Source organism: Neophocaena asiaeorientalis, unplaced genomic scaffold, assembly GCF_003031525.2.
Source record: "Neophocaena asiaeorientalis asiaeorientalis breed wild unplaced genomic scaffold, Neophocaena_asiaeorientalis_V1.1 scaffold251, whole genome shotgun sequence".
NCBI lineage: Eukaryota > Metazoa > Chordata > Mammalia > Artiodactyla > Phocoenidae > Neophocaena > Neophocaena asiaeorientalis.
In genome coordinates, this window is record NW_020173377.1 from 4,457,392 (window position 1) to 4,471,247 (window position 13,856).

The 13,856-nt window shown below is 40.0% G+C and overlaps 1 protein-coding gene and 1 pseudogene across 1 annotated transcript in view; one reads left to right on the plus strand and one right to left on the minus strand.

The window, feature by feature from the left end:
* ERC2 (ELKS/RAB6-interacting/CAST family member 2) overlaps window positions 1-13,856 on the minus strand; it is an 823,240-nt gene that overhangs the window by 574,307 nt on the left and 235,077 nt on the right. The gene's annotated exons all lie outside the window — the stretch shown is intronic.
* Window positions 13,032-13,733, plus strand: LOC112400551 (adenylate kinase 2, mitochondrial pseudogene; annotated as a pseudogene).

A 13,856-nucleotide genomic window follows, 5' to 3' on the forward strand; every position in this document is an offset into this window, starting at 1 on the left:
CCCAGCCTGAGACCTTGGTCATGCCCCTTCCCCTCTCTGATCAGTAAAATAAGCAGTTTTATGAGTGAGTTTCTAATGGCCCTTCCAGCTCTGAGAACACCCAGATTTTTAATAGCAGCTGATTCTGAAAAGCTGATCTCTGGCTGATATTTCTAATCACACTCATTCTCCATTTCAAAAACAGAATAAAAATAAAAGAAGAAAATTGGATATCTCATTGCAACACTGACACCGAGGTTATTTTTCTATAATCTAATGACTAGGCTGGCCTGAGCTGGTCTAACACTGCCAGCTCCTCCAGCTGTTCAGCATGGAAATATACCAAGACCCCAGAATTTTGAGCACGAAATCTCAAGTGGTTCATCAGGATGACATTACTTGGCAGTTAATGAGAATCTGAAGTCTAGTGAGTTAATCTGGATGGACACTAGCATACAAGATGAGCTTGACAGAATAATGTTTGCACATACCACATACTTTCTCCAGTACACCAAAAAAAAAAAAAAAAAAAAAAAATCAAACCTTAACTTTCTCTCTAAAGGTAATTTACTATTTTTATCTGGCCTTTCCACCTTACCGTTCTGTTACTCTACTGCTATGTAACAAATCACCCCAAATTTTAGTGGTGTCCAACCACCACCATTTTATTATGCTCATGAATTCTGGGTCAGGAATTCATAAAGGATAGAGTAAGGAAGGCTTGTTTCTAAAGCATGGTGTCAGAGGGCTGGAACAGCTGGGGCTCGTGGATCCACTTCCAAGATGGCTTCTCCACCCACATGTCTGGTGCCTCGGCTGAAAAATAACTTGAAGTCTAGGTTTAGCTGGAATTCTCAATCTTATCAACTATATATGGCCTCTCCATGTGACTTGGGCTTCCTCACAGCATGGCAGCCTCAGGGTACTCCCACCTCCTACATTGAGGTGTAAAGATTCCAAGAGCAAGTGTTCCAGCAAATAAGCCAGAGACGGCATGGCCTTTTATTACGTAACCTCAGAAGTCCCATAGCATCACTTCTGCAATGCTATGTTGATTAAAGCAGTCACAAGCCTGCTCAAATTTCAAGATTGCCCAAGATTCTGAAGCCATATTTTTCAATTGCCTCTTTTAAGAAACAAAACCAATCGGAGAAACCAAAAGGAAAGAAACACTATAATCTCAGCATCAACTCAGGTCAGTCTTAAGATACAGCAGAGCTTCATATATTCAAAAAATAATTTGATGCAAGGGATATAGGAAATACAGCAGTAAACCAAATAGACAAACGTCTCAGTCCTCATGTGTTTTTTCATTTCAAATTCCAATTGGAGAGAGGCACAATTTAAAAAGGTGACTAAACCAGTTTGTCATAAGTGCTGTAAAGGAAAATAAGTCATGAAGGTGGAGTGGGACATTTGGGAGGTGAGGGATTGATAGCCATTTTAAATAGGGTGATTAGGGAAAGCTTCAGGAAAAGGTGACATCTGAACAAAGATCTAAAGGAAATGAAGGAACCAGTTGTGCAGATATTCCAGGCAGAGGGAATAGTAAATATTTACGTACATGGCTAGAGCTGCATAAGGGATGGGGAAAGTAGTTGGTCGGAGAAGTCCAGGGGTGGGGGATGATGGGAAGATAGGTATACATTTGGAGTCCACTGTAGGGATACTGGTTTTACTCTGAGAAAAATGGGGATCCACTGGAAGGTTCTGAGGAAAGACAAACCATGATATGGATGTGATGCACATTCATAAAGGATTACTTCAGCTATTGGACTGAAGTATGGTTTTGGATTGAGGAGGGAGGTAAGAGAAGAACCATAGGGCCTAGTAAGAAGAAACTAGAATAACCCCGACAAGGGATGACAGAACCTTGGACCACAGTGGAGGCAATGGGAAGGAACTCAGTTTGGATATACTTTGAAGGTGAGGCTCACTTGACTTCTTGATAGATGGCCTGGGATTAGAGAAAGAGACAAGTAAAGGATGGCTTCAAGGCTTTTAGCCTGAGCAATACGAAGAATGGAGGTGGAATACCAACATAGGCAAGAGTGGGGAGAAGTGGGAGTTATGGGAATCAAGAGTTTGGTTTTGCCTGTGTTAAGTTTGTGATGCTATTAGACATTCAAGTGGAGATGCTGAGTAGGCGGTTTAATAGATGAGTTGGATGTGAGGGGAGAAGTAAAAGCTACAATTACAAATTTGAAATCGGTGGATAGCATTTAAAGCAATGAGCCTAGATAAAACCAACTAGGGACTAAGCATAGAGAGGAGAGGAGAAATCAGAGGACTGAGCCCAGGGGCAATCCAACATTAAGGGGTCTGAGAAGTGAGGAGGAAGCAGCAAAGGAGACTGAGAAGAAATAAAGGGAGGAAAAGAACCAGGAGAGTAGCATCCTGGAAATCAAGTGAAGCAAATAAGCCCAGGATGCAGGAATGACCACCTTATCAATTGCTGCTGAGCAGTTAATAGGATGAGGCCAGAGGAAAGACCACAGGACTTAGCAACAAGCAGGGCATTAATAAACTTGACTATCCAGTAGGTGGATAGTGTGAGTGAAAGTCTGACTGGAATGTGCTGTGGGAGAATGGAAGGAAAAAAGACCTTCAGGCTACTATATTTGCTCAGGCTGCTATACTGCACAATGATTTACTGATCATTTCTTTCATCAAAACTCTGTTTTAGATTTGTACACCCATGTTCATAGCAGCATTATCAGAAAAGCCAAAAGGTGGAAGCAACTGAAGTGTCCATCAACAGATGGATGAATAATCAAATGTGGTGTATACATACAATGTATTACTCAGCTTTAAAGGAAGGAAATTCTAACACCTGCTACAACGTGGATAAAACTCAAGGACATTATGCTTAGTGAAATAAAGCAGTCACAAAAAGACAAATACTGTATGGTTGATAGGAGGCATCTAGAGTAGTAAAAACCATAGAAACAGAAAGTAGAATGATTACTGCCAGGGGCTGAGAGCAGGGGGAAATGGAGAGTTGTTTAATGGGTACAGAGTTTCGATTTTGCAAAATGAAAAAGTTCTCCAGATTGGTTGCATAACAGTGTGAATATACTTAACACTACTGAACTGTACACTTAAGAATGGTTAAGGTAGTAAATTTTATGTTGTGTGTTTTCATCACAATTAAAAATAAATTTTTAAACCATAAATATATAACAGAAACTGTTTAAGTTCCACAACCTTCACCACTTCCATTCTGCTAGAGAGAAACCATCATCTAAAGTTGGTGTCTTTCTCATGCATGTTCTGTGCTTTTATTACATATGTATGTCCTCATAAATAGTAAAATCTAACAACAGAGTACATTGTTTTCTCATTTACATAAATGACAGCTGTCCATATTGCACAAAGCTTTTGCATTTTGGTTTTTACCTCAACAATATTTATGTTTTTAGAATTTATGTGCGGAAATAAGCGTTCTCTATTCTTTTTTTCTATTACAAACAATTTTGTAGTAAACCTCCTAGTACATGAAAAAAAACCTTTTTTTGATACCTTTACTCTTAAGTGCCCAATACTTCTGTTCTTTATGAAACATTCTGGTTTTCTGCTTGAAATAATCCTCTACCCTTTTCATCTCTTGTATCTGTAGGGGTCAGCAAACTATAGCCCACCATCAGTTCTGGTAAATAAAGTTTTATTGAAACACTACTACATCCATTCACTTACATATTGTCTATGGTTGCTTTCATTTCATTTCATGGCAGAGTTGAGTAGTTATAACAGAGACAATATGGACTCACAAAGCAAGAAATATCTACTACCTGGCCTTGTACATAAAGTTTGTCAACCCCTGGTCTAGAATATCTTCAATAATCAATCTAGCCATCTCCTTGTGTGGTAATTTAAAATATGTCCACAAAGTTTGTATATTCCCTTTATAAGGTGAAGCCTAAATATCTTCCCCTTGCCTGTGGACTGGACTTAATAACTCAGTTCTAACAAATAGAATACAGTAGAAGTAACATGTGTGACTTCTGAGGCTTGGTCATAAAAGACATTATGGCATCCTTCTTGCTCACGTTCTTGGACCACTTGTTCTGGGAGAAGCCAGCTGCCACATCCTGAGGACATTCAAGCTCTAAAGAGAGGCCCATATGACATGAAACTGAGGCCTCCTGCCAACAGTCATGTGAATAAGCCATTGTAGGAGTGGATGTCTAGCCTCGGTGAAGCCTTCAGATGCCTGTGGCCCTACCCAACAGCTTGACTGCAACCTCTTGAGGTACTCTGAGCCAGAATCACTGAGCTAAGTGACTCCTATATTCCAGACCCACAGAATCTATGAGATAATAAGCATTTGCTGTATTAAGACACTAAGTGTTTGGGGTAATTTATTTTAAAGCCGTAGATTACAAATATGTCACAGAAGAGCCATTACCTGACCCTCCAGACTAGTCTACATCCTCCTCCACCCTCATTTAGACTCTCATAGCACTGTGTACCTTTTCTTCCTATCATTGGATATGGCTGCAATTAATAGCTTCGTGTCTGTATTTACCACTGAGTGGTAAATTCCATGAGCATAGGGACCCTGTATGTCCATTATACTCCCAGTAACTAACATAGTGCCTGCCAAGAGTAAGTGCTCAATTAATATAGACACATTGAATGAAACAGTACAATTGACATTATACTTATAAGCCTGGTGGTTCTAGAATTCCTTTGGACCAAAAGGAGTCTGATGTGAAGGATGATAATAGCTAATAGATACTTATACACTGCTATGTGCTAAGCACTCTTCTAAGCACTTTATAAATAGTAACTTGTTTAATCATCACAATAACCTCCTTAGGTAGGTACTATTATTATCACCATTTTTTCACACCAAGAAATGGAAGCATAGAGAAGTTAATAACTTGCCCAGTCTATTGAACTGCACTGCTGGGATTTATGCCAGGAAGTCTGGTTCCAGGGTCTCTGCTTCTAACCACCACGCTTACTGCCCATGTTTCACCACTTGGCTTTGATTTGATATTTAAAGGTGACACCTTTATCTCCACTGGCTTCTTTCATTGTAGCCACCTCCATAATTTTCCTTTGATTCAGTTTTCCATTTCTCAATCTTTTCTTGAGTACTTGAAAACATACAGAAACTTACTCTCAATAACAGTTGTCTGGTACTGATCTCCATATTAGATATTAAAACAAATGGCAAACATGGTGAGGCACACAGAAGTGGATAAAAAACAGTTACTTTCAAATATTAACAGCATTCTCAATGTTTGAAAGATCAAGTACTAAAAAATAACTACGTAAAAGATTTAAGTGATATAATTAGTAAGACTGAATTAATAGACAATTCTATTTTGGATCCTATAGATTTCCATTTCAAGATTCCATGGAATATTTAAACAGATTGATCACATACCAGAACACCAAGAAAAATCTCAAATGGATTCCAAAAGGCAGAAGTGATATAGGACACATTCTTTGCCCACATAATAAAACAAAAACAAACGTTAAAAATGAAACCTCACTATTTGGAAAGCTCTTAAAAGTTTTAAAATTCATCCACTACAGTTAAATGGATCCTGTCCACTCCATCTACTAGGTGTGTGACCTTAGGCACGTGCCTGAATGTTTTCTGATCCTCAGGATGGTGAAGTTGAGTTGAGGTAAGCATGTATAGTGCTTGGCTGGGCTGGCACTCAGCACACTCTCAATCACTGAAACTCATCCTTATTTTTCTTGTTGCCCCTGAATGGTTATTAGTATTCCTGAAAGTATATTACAGAATGAAGCCTGGCAGAATGCCTTCCCTGCCACTTGTTCTGTGATCTGATACTGGCTATCGTCGCCACTGGGTCTGCCTGAATAATTCAAGAAATACTGAAGGACCACTATGTGCCAGGTAAAACACAGAACATACCTGGCTTACACTCCGGAAGTGATATCATGCCTAGAGGTTTCGGCAGATGGTGAGTTGCACAGTGCTGTTGGAGTGGAGAGAGTGATGAAGAGGGTGCTGGGAGATGAGGCCCAAGAGGTCAGGGCTAGGAAAAGGACAGGCTGTGTAAGGCCATTCAGGTTCTCATGAAGATCTTGGTCTTATACAGAAGACTTCAAATTCCAGAGAGATGGGAAAGCAGTTTCAATGGAAATATGTAAAAATGATATAAGCTTACTGTTTTTTTTAATTGGGGTAGAGTTATTTTACAATGTTGTGTTAGTTTCTACTGTACAGCGAAGTAAACTTACTGTTAAATTATTTTTTTAGTCTTCACAAAAAATGGATATTTGGGAACGTAAGACCATACCATCTGAATCTCTGCACATACACAATTCCCTTAATTTGTTTTGATATATAACTGACTTTTTGCTAAATCTGCATTAAAGATGGTTTGACAGATTTATCTTGTTCCTTTGGACACTATGATCCTGGGAACAATAGAAAGTAATAGAATGAGATGCCAGCTTTCAAATATTTGGCCAGTGGTGTTAGCGATGTCCAAAGTTTTTTGGGATAAAGTTTGTCCCAAATAAACTAAATAATAAAGTTTAGTTATTTAATTCAATAATTACTAAGGACCTAACACGTAATAAACATTACAGAGATATCAAAGATAAATGTAACAGGGAGGGGCAAGATAGGGGTAGGGTGTTAAGAAGTACAAACTACAAAGAATAAAATAAATAAGCTACAAGGATATATTGTGCAGCACAGGGAGTACAGCCGATTTTTATAATAACTATAAATGGAGTATGACCTTTAAAAATTGTGAATCACTATGTTGCATACATGCAACTTATGATATTGTAAATCAACTACATCTCAATAAAATGAAATTTTAAAAATTATTTTAAAAAATAATTTAAAATAAAATAGATGTAGCACAGTGACTTTGTAACATGTCAGGTCTCAAGGAACTTGACTGTCTAGTGGAAGAGGGAATACATAACTAGATTACCAGACCACAATAATAGCAGCCACCATTTACAGAATGCTTACCATATGCCAAGCTCCATGCCTCCCATCTAGCTCCTGGGTGAATCTGCATAACACCCCTATAGGTAGGAGTTACCACCCCCATGACAAAGCTGCAAACACTCAAACTCAGAGAGTTAAATAATATGCCCAAGATCACAGAACTAGTAAACTTGAGAGTGTGACCAAGGTATCTGACTCTTAAACTCATGCCCTTAATTACTAACATAACACCAGGTTTAGATTGCTATTTGTGTTTCCTTCACGCTCTGCAAATGTCTAGGGTTTTTTTTTTTTTTTTTTTTTTTTTTTTTTTTTTTACCACCAGGGAAGCCCGTCTAGGGTTTTAACAGCTAACTGAACCTGACTTCTGGTTTGTTTTTCAGTCCTGTTAGGCCCTCACCAGTTTTGAACAATATGCTAATGGGAGAGAATGAGAGGTAAGCATCCAGGCCTGATGAGGGAAGGACTATGGAAAGCTTCATGGAAAAGTACAGGTGGGTGGTTAGTCTTTAACCATTTTTGGACTCCAACAGAAATCTACCAGAGGACTCTTTCTGAGCTGAAATACTTCTCCTTGAACCTTATATACAATGGCCTTTGTTCTACTCATTTGGGAACATGAAGAAAACAGGATCCATCCCTCCCATGACGAGAGCTTCTTTGTCCAAAGTCTTTCTTACTAAGCAGTCATTATTCTATCCACTATGTCTTATATGGCACAATGTTGGGTGCTCTCAGCAGCATCCTGGTCATTCACCTCTACCCGTGTACCTGATCTCAACTGATCTTGGAAGTTAAGCAAGCTTTGGGCCTGGTTAGTACTTGAATGGGAGAGCGCCTGAGAAAAACGGATGCAATAGGTTTTTAGCATGGAACCAAGAACCACAGAGGATTATTTCCAGGCCTTGAAACCTAGTGAAGTTTGCCCTGCTGGATTTTGAAACTGCCTTGGACCTAGTAGCTCCCTTTTACCTTCCATTTCTCCCTTATTTAACCTGGAACGTCTGTAACTTATCCTATGCCTAACCTATCATTGTCTATTGGAAGCAGATAAATTGTTTTAGTTTCATACGTCCCCTGATGGAGAGGAATTGTGCCTCAGGAGTTGTACATAATAGGTTATACCAAGAGCCTCATCCGTACATAATTTTAGACGATTTAGATGATGGGAATTTTGAACTGATGAGATTTGGGGACTCTGAGTTGATGTTGTAATGGGATGAGACCTTTGAGACTTTGGGATGGAGCAAATGTATTTTTTATTTGGGAGGAACATGAATCTGTAAGGGGCAGAGGGCAAACTACAGTCAGCAGAATAACACCCACTAACAAAGATGTCCACTCATTTCCAAAACCTGTGAATACATTATATTACATGGCAAAAGGGGCTTTCCAGATGTAATTAAGGTTATAGATATTAAGATAGGAATCTTAATATCTATATTAAGATATCTGGGTGGGCCCAATCTAATCACATGAGCCCTTTCAAAGCTCAGAACTTATTCTGACTGAGGCAGAAGACAGAAGTAGCAGATGGGGAAGCCAGAGAGACCGCTAAGCATGAGAAAGTTTCAATGTGCCACTGTTGGTTCTGAGATATAGGGGCCATGTGAAAGGACCAGAAGGGGCCTCCAAGGAATGAGGATGGTCCCCAGTTAATAGCCAACAAGGAAATGGGGACCTTGGTTCTACAAACACAAGGAACTAGATTTGACCAACAACCTAAAGAAGCTTGGAAGCACATTGATCTCAAGAACCTCTAGAAAGGAGCACACTGGTTTTGGTCTGAGAGTCAAGGCAAAAAATCCAACTGAGTCATGATGTACCAGAACTGCTGACCTATGAGCTAATAAATTTGTGTTGTGCTAAATGTGTGCTAATTTGTTATGGCAGCAATAGAAACTAATATAGTGTGGTTAATCTTTTACTAACCTTTGGAATCCCCTATTAGACAGTTCTGTCCACACTGAGGTGGCATACATGGCTCTGAAGCGTCTATATACAGAGGTTTGTTCTACTCTTTCAAGGAGAAAAGAACAAGTCAGGTTCCTCTTCCATGGTGACAGGTTCTTATCCCATGATGACAGCTTCCCAGTCCAAAGTCTTTCCTACTAAAGAGTCCTATTCTACCCACTGTTTCTTATATGACACAGTGTCAGGTGATCTCAGCAGTACCCAGGTCATTTACCTTAGTGCATTTCTATATCTTAGGTCAGATTCCTAAGAGGTATAGTCTGAGACAGGGACTTTTATGTAAGTGATTTCTTAAGGGAGAGTTCAGAGGGGAACCCATAAGAGAGGGAGGAAACCCATATGAAGTAGAGAAGAAAGTTGAGCAAGGATTTTGTTGTTTAGGAAGTCTAGCCTGATCCAGGCCAAGATGGTAGAGGAGGAAAACCCTGAACTCACCTCTTCCCATGAACACACCAAAATTACAACTACTTACAGAGCAAGTGTCTATGAGAACCACCTGAAGACGAGAAGAAAAGATGTTCCACAACTAAATATATATATAAAGAGGGAAGCACAATGAAACAAGTAGGAGGGGCAGAGACACGGTTAGTCAGGACCCACAACCCACAAATGGGAAAAATATCACAATGCTAGAAGACCTCCCGAAGGAACAAGGTGTCCAAACCCCATACTGGGCTCCTACACTGGGAAGACAAACCTGAAGAATGTCTGCCTTCGTAAACCAGTGGGGCTTATGTTTGGGAGAGATGGAGGGTTATGGAAAACAGACTCAGCTCTCAGAGGGCATAAGCAAAATCTCACACACTTCAAGTCCCAGCACAGAAGCAGTAGTCTGGAATCCTCCCTCTAGCCTATTAGCATTGGGGTCTTACCCAGCTACCAGTAACCTGGCACCAGCTCTATGACCCACAGGCTGTGCACCTAGACACACCAGTAACTGGCCTCACCCACTAGCAGGCCAGCATCAGCACCAGGCCCCCCAGGTTTCACACCCAACCACGTGGGGGCCCGCTCCACCCACCAGAAGTCTGGCACCAACACCAGGCTCCAAAGGCCATGCAACCAATGTCACAGAAAGCCTACCCTGCCCATTGGCAGACCCACAGCCACCACATGAGGCAAGGCCTTGTAGCCAACCAAGCCAGGAGCCCACCCCGTCTACCAGCATGATGAGTAAGTTGGCTCTGCCAAAACAGAAAGGTACTGGACCTCATAGGAAGTCTTCCACATTTCTGGTACATTTCTCCAAGATTGAGAAATGTAACAAAGCTATCTCAGACATAGAAATAAACACAGAGAATTAGGCAAATTGAGGAGACAATGAAATATGTTCCAAATAAAGGATCAAGACAAAGCCAGAAAAAATAAACTAAAAAAGTGGAGATATGCAATCTATCCAATAAAGAGTTCAAGGTAATTCTTAAAAAGGGGGAGAATAATGGATGAACACAGTGAGAATGTCAATAGAGTTTAAAGATATAAAGAAGAACCAAACAGAGCTGACAAATACAATAAATGAAATTTTAAAATATACTAGACAAGGGCTTCCCTGGTGGCGCAGTGGTTAATAATCCGCCTGCCAATACAGGGGACACGGATTCAAGCCCTGGTCCGGGAAGATCCCACATGCCACGGAGCAACTAAGCCCATGAGCCACAACTACTGAGCCTGCTCTCTAGAGCCCACGAGCCACAACTACTGAGCCCACGTGCCACAACTACTGAAGCCTGTGTGCCTAAAGCCCATGATCCACAAGTGAAGCCACCACAACGAAAAGCCTGCGCACCGCAACGAAGAGTAGCCCCTGACCGCCTCAACCAGAGAAAAGCCCATGCACAGCAACGAAGACCCAATGCAGCCAAAAATAAAATAAAATAAAATATACTAGATGAAATCAACAGTAGATTAAATGATACAGAGGAATGGATCTGCAAGACAAAGTAGTGGAAATCACCCAAGCTGAACAGAAAAAAAGCATCAAAGAAATGATAGTTTGAGACAATATCAAGCATACTAACATTAGCCTTGTAGGGGTCCCAGAAGGAGAAGAGTTAAGAGGAAGAGGCAGAGAAATTATTTGAAGAAATAATAGCTGAAAACGTCCCCAACCTGGCAAAGGAAACACATCCAAGTCCAGGAAGCAGAGACAGTCCCAAACAAGATGAGCCCAAAGAGGGCCACATCAAGACATAGCATATTTAAAATGGCAAAAGTTAAAGTGAGAATTTTAAAAGCAGCAAGAGAAAAGCAATTAGTTATGTACAAGGGAACTCCCATAAGACTATCACCTGATGTTTCAACAGAAGCTTTGCAGATCAGAAGGGAGTGGCACAATATACCCAAAGCGATGAAAGGAAAAACCCCACAACCAAGAATACACTACTTGGCAAGGTTATCATTCAGATTTGTAGAAGAGATAAAAGGTTTTACAGATAAGCAAAACCTAAGAGTTTAGCACCACTAAACCAACTTTACAAGAAACGTTAAGTGGACTTCTTTAAGTGGAAAAGAAAAGGCTACAATTAGAAATATAAAAATTATGAAAGAAAAAATCTCACTGGTAAAAGCAAACATACAGTTAAGGTAGTAGATCAACCACTTATAAAGCTAGTAGGAAAGCAAAAAGACAAAAGTAGCAAAAAACATCTATATCCACAATAAGTAGTTAAGTGATACACAAAATAAAAAGATATAAAATATGATGTCAGAAACATTAAATGTGGTTGGGAGGAACACAGGGTTGTTGGAACGCATTCAAACTAAAGAGATCATCAACTTAAAATAACCCCATATATATAAATTGTTTTATATGAACCTCATGGTGACCACAAACCAAAAAACTATAATAGAAACACACACAAAAAGAGAAAGGATTCCAAACACTTAAGATAGTCATCAAATCACAAGGGAAGAGAGCAAAATAAGTGTAAGAAAACTAAAAAGCATACAAAAACAACTGGAAAACAATCAACAAAATGGCAATAAGTACGTACCTATCAAGAATTACTTTAAATTGTAAATGAACTAAATTTGCCAATCAAAAGACAGAGTGGATGAATGGATAAAAACAAGACCCATCTATATGCTGCCTACAAGAGACTCACTTCAGAGCTAAATACACACAGAGACTGAAAGTGAGAGGATGGAAAAAAGTATTCCATGCAAATGTAAACAAAAGGAAAGCTGGGGTAGCTATACTTATATGAGACAAAACAGACTTTAAAGCAAGTATTGTAACAAGAGACAAAGAAGGGCATTACATAATGATAAAAGGATCAATCCAACAAGAAGATACACCAATTGTAAATATATATGCACTGAACATAGGAGCACCTAAATACATAAAGCAAATATTGACAGAGATAAAAAGAGAAATTGACGGTAATACAATAATTAGTAGGGAACTTTAACACCCTACTTACCTCAATGGACACATCATCCAGACAATCAATAAGAAAACCCTGATCTTAAATGATACATCAGATGGAATTAACGGACACATAAAGAACATTTCTCCAAAAACAGCAGAAAAACATTCTTTTCAAGTGCACATGGAACATTGTCCAGGATAGATCACAGGCTAAGCCACAAAACAAATCTCAATGAATTTAAAAAGACTGAAATCATATCAAGCATGTTTCCTGACCACAATGGTATAAGATTAGAAATAAACTACAAGGAAAACACTGCAAAAAACACAAAACACTATGCTACTAAACAACCAGTGCATCCTGAAGCAAAGAGGAAATGAAAACACAATGATCCAAAATGAATGGGTTGCAAAAGCAAATCTAAGAGGGAAATTTATAACAATACAGACCTACCTCAGGAAACAAGAAAAATTTCATATAAACAATCTAACCTTATGCCTAGAGGAAAAAGAACACACAACACCCAAAGTTAGTAGAAGGAAGGAAATAATAAAGATCAGAGCAGAAGCAAATGAAATAGAGACTAAGAAAAACATAGAAAAAAAATCAATAAAACTAAGAATTTGTTCTTAGAAAACATAAAATTGATAAAAATTGATAAACCTTTAGCCAGACTCATCAAGAAAAAAATGAAAGAGGCCCAAATAAATAAAATCGGAAATGAAAGAGAGTGAGAGGCTTCGGCGGCCATGGTTCCCAACGTGCCTGCAGTCAAATGGGCTCAAAAGTGTCCTAAAGGCATCCGGTCTGTGCTTCTGGGGCCGCCCAGAGCCAGCAAGGGTACCCAGGCACCCAAATTCGCTGAAAACTTCCGTGTCTGCCATTTGGCTACTGGAGACATTCTGAAGGCCATAGTGGCTTCTGGCTCAGAGCTGGGAAAAAAGCTGAAGGCAACTATGGGTGCCAGGAAACTGGTGAGAGATGGAATGGTCGTGGAGTGCATTGAGAAAAATTTGGAGACCCCTCCATGCAAAAATGGTTTTCTTCTAGATGGCTTCCCTTGAACTGTGGGGCAGGCAGAAATGCTTGATGACCTCATGGAAAAGAGGAAACAGAAGCTTGATTCTGTGACTGAATTCAACATTCCAGACTCTCTGCTGATCTGGAGAATCACAGGATGACAGATTCACCCCCAGAGTGGCCATTCCTACCACAAGGAGTTCAACTTCCCAACGGAGCCCATGAAAGATGACATCACAGGGGAACCCTTGGTCCACCGATCAGATGATAATGAGAAGGCCTTAAAAATCTGCCTGGAGGCCTACCACACTCAGACAACCCCACTGGTTTACTACAGTAAACGGGGGATCCACTCTACCACTGATGCATCCCAGACCCCCGATGTCATGTCTGCAAGCATCCTAGCAGCCTTCTCCAAAGTTACATCCTAGTAACAAAAGGCCAAGGCTACACCACTGCTCATCACTCCATGGCATGATCCCTGCTCTTAGATACTGGGCAGAGGGCAGGGGTGGTCAGGGTAAGGATGGAGAGGGAGGAGTGGTGAGGGGTCA